Consider the following 3,675-nt stretch of genomic DNA (forward strand, 5'->3'; position numbering starts at 1 on the left):
ACAGGGTTTCCCTCCTGTCACCCAGGCTGGAGTGCAGTGGCACACTCTTGGCTCACTACAATCTCCACCTCCCGGGTTCAAGCGATCCTCCTGTCTCAGCTTCCGGAGTAACTGGGACTACAGGCACGTGCTACCACACCCAAATAATTTTTGTATTTCTAGTAGACGGGGTTTTACCATCTTGGCTATGCTGGTCTCAAACTCCTGACCTCAAGTGATCCACCTGCCTCAGCCTGGTGAAGTGCTGGGATTACAGGCTTGAGCCACCGCTCCCGGCCGCAATATATAAAATTTAACTAGATTTGCAGAAACTCACGTGCGAAGACAAAGAAGGGTCATAAGCGACTTTGTGATCTTCATTACTGGCACATACAATCATAGAAGGATCATCACACAGCAGATCCTGAGGGGGAGTCATTTCAGGTGTCAGGTTGAGAAAATTGAACTCTGTCTTTGCAGAATGAGAGGCAACATATAGATTGTAGGAATAGGGCAAAGTCCCCTCGCTGCGGTTGGGAGGAACCCCTGGCCCAGACTTGGAGCAGAGACCCGTTTGAAAATAGCCCTCAGTGTTGAGGTTGGAGGAACGTCGCAGGCGCAGGGCGATCGCCAGAATTACCGCGAGGAGAAAGAGCACTGAGATCAAGGCCAAGGCCACCATCAGGTAAAACTGCAGTTCCGTCTGGGGGTCAGAGGGCTCAGGGCGGTCGCTAAGGTCTGGCAATACCTCTTGCAGGCTATCCGCGAAGATTAGGTGCAGCGTGGCGGTGGCGGAGAGTGGCGGCTGTCCTCCATCACGCACAGCGACCAGCAGGCGCTGGCGGGCCGCGTCCCTCTCGCCCAAGGCACGCGCTGTGCGCACCTCACCCGTGCGCAGCCCCAGGCTGAAGAGCCCGGGCTCGCTGGCCTGCAGCACGTGGTAGGACAGCCAAGCGTTGTGTCCCGAGTCTGCGTCCACCGCCACCACCTTGGTCACCAGGTAGCCAGGCTCTGCGGCGCGTGGCACCATATCGAAAAGTGCAGAGCCATCAGACCCCAGCGCGGGGTACAGCACCCGCGGCGCATTGTCATTGAGGTCGCCCACCAACACTCGCAGGCTCACGTTGGCGCTGAGCGCGGGGGAGCCCTGGTCGCAGGCCTGCAGTGTGAGCTCGAAGGCGCGCAACTGCTCGTGGTCGAAGGCGCGCTGCGCGAACACCACCCCGCTCTGCGCGCTCACGGACACATAGGACAACAGCTCCTGCGGCTCCAGGTCACTGGCCAGAATAGAGTAGGAGACGCTGCCGTTGGGTCCCAAATCCGGGTCGGAGGCGCTCACTTGTGTAATAGAGGCTCCAGGTGGGTTGTTCTCAGCCACATGGACCACGTAGGAGGCCTGATGGAAAACAGGTGCATTGTCGTTGATGTCGGAGATGTGCAGGGTGATGCTTGTCCTGGAGGAAAGGGATGGTTTGCCCTTGTCGGTGGCTATAATTGTGACGTTGTAGTCTGCTGTCTGCTCCCGGTTTAGGGCTCCACCAATCACCATCTTGTAAAAATTCTTCGAGGTGGATTCTAATTTGAAAGGAACTTCTTCCTGAATATAGCATGTCACCATGCCATTTTGCCCAGAATCCTTGTCTCGCACTTTTATGAGGGCTATTACAGTTCCAAGGTCTGAATCCTCTGGAATCTGGTTAGAGAAGGACATGAATGTCACCTCAGGGGCATTGTCATTCTCATCAACGATTTCTATTTGAACATTGCAGTGAGCTGTGTGTACTCCTCCATCCTTGGCTTCTACACCCAACACATATCTACTTGTTTCTTCAAAGTCCAATGTGCCATTGGTTGTGATGTCGCCGGTATTTGGATTGAGATTGAAGAGGCTGGTACTTATTGGGGAGCTGAGGAAGGCATAGGTGATCTCTGCATTAATGCCCTCATCCTGGTCTGTGGCCATCACCCTCAGCACGGAGGTTCCCCACGGCACGTTTTCTTGGAGGCTAACCCTGTATACATCCTGGCTAAACATGGGAGCATTATCATTGGCATCGGTGACTCGGATCCAGATGTGGGTGGTGCCGCTTAGAGGCGGGTCCCCGCCATCCATGGCAGTCAGGATTAAGCGATGAGAGCTCTGATGTTCCCTGTCTAGAGGTTTTTCCAGCAGTAATTCCGGATATTTACTTCCATCAGGACTTTCCTTCGTTGACAGAGAGAAGTATTGATTGGGGTTGATGGTATATATATTCAGTGAATTGCCGTCCACATCTGCGTCTTGCGCAGAATCCAGAGAGAATTTTACCCCGGGTAAGGCTGACTCACAAATTTCTAAGTTAATGCCTTTTGCAACGAAACGTGGTGCATTGTCATTAATATCTTGGATTACAACAACCACGTGGAAAACATTCATTGGGTTTTCAGAGACCGTTTCGAATTCTAGTGCACACTCAAGTTTCCTTCCGCAAATCTTCTCTCGATCTATCCTACCGTTCACTAACAAATCCCCGCTCTCCAAACTAACGTTGAAATAATCCTCTGCACTAACCCGCAGTTTTCGAGTTGGCAACTCCTGGACACTGAGCCCCAGATCCTTAGCAAGGTTCCCCACCCGTGAGCCGTTGGCTAGCTCCTCTGGAATCGTGTATCGGATCTGCTGGGAGATGGCCCCGCAGAACAAAGACAGCAGAAAGGGAAACAGTACCTGACTTTTCATCGTTTCGGCTTCTCTGACTCTCTGCATTTCAGGAACTCTCCGCGGAGCTTCTTTTCTCTGGGATGTTTTTTTAAAAAGCAATGATAGCACCCTGGACTTCTGTAATTTGAGCGTAAGACTTATCAGTTAGGCGCTCGAGGGTGAACAGGGGCAGCGTCCGTCCTCAGTGCACCGGACAAGGCAGGAAGGCACCCTGCCTGACGCTCCTGCAGAATTGAGACGCCTTCACTTCCTTTTGGTCGACAGCGGCGCCCAGAGGCTGTCTTGGAAAACTGCACAGTGCCCAGCTGTTTATCCTCAAAGCGCAACCTCTTGAATCTATGTACTCTGTCTTTAATTTGCTGGAAGGAACCAAATACTCACATTTCCCCCTTTACATTTCAATTTTCTAGTTTGTCATCATCACATAAGGGTCTTCATCATTTTGTATTCTTTTTTCATTTAAAAAATTCACAAGGCACACAGTCATTTTTTTCAGTTTTGGGGGCAAAAAAAATCTTCAGTGATTTCACTATATTTATAAACTCTGGCATGACTGCTGTATCCATATAAGTGAATTGATAATTTTTATTTATATTTTTAGTGGACTAAAATACCTACCTTTCTGTAAATTCATTGGAATAAGTTTCCTTATCTAGTATTTTAAATCTCTCCATATATATGTTATCAAGTCAGTAATACTTTTCAAAGATAGTTTTTGCAAAAAAGAGGAAATCACAGCCTTACGATTATGTTAATATATTTCTCTTCTTTATAAAATATAGATAATATTTCCAGTTAAGTAGGGCAAAGTCTGATATTTTGTTAAAAGGGCAAATTTAGTATTGGGGTACACACACATGCTTTTATGAAGTGGAATTTCATATAATGTATATTTGTTTTATGAAACCAGTGTTTCTTTTTTAAATGAATGTATATGAAATACTCTAGGCTGTGTGCAGCGACCTGTGATCCCAGCACTTTGGGAGGCCAACATG

The 3,675-nt window shown here is 48.9% G+C and overlaps 1 pseudogene across 1 annotated transcript; it reads right to left on the minus strand.

The window, feature by feature from the left end:
• Positions 1 to 292: 292 nt before the first annotated feature.
• Positions 293 to 2,879, minus strand: LOC112617200 (annotated as a pseudogene). Its single transcript, XR_003117868.1, has one exon. The product of XR_003117868.1 is annotated as a protocadherin gamma-B1 pseudogene (transcript).
• Positions 2,880 to 3,675: the final 796 nt, after the last annotated feature.

Source organism: Theropithecus gelada, unplaced genomic scaffold, assembly GCF_003255815.1.
Source record: "Theropithecus gelada isolate Dixy unplaced genomic scaffold, Tgel_1.0 HiC_scaffold_15894, whole genome shotgun sequence".
NCBI lineage: Eukaryota > Metazoa > Chordata > Mammalia > Primates > Cercopithecidae > Theropithecus > Theropithecus gelada.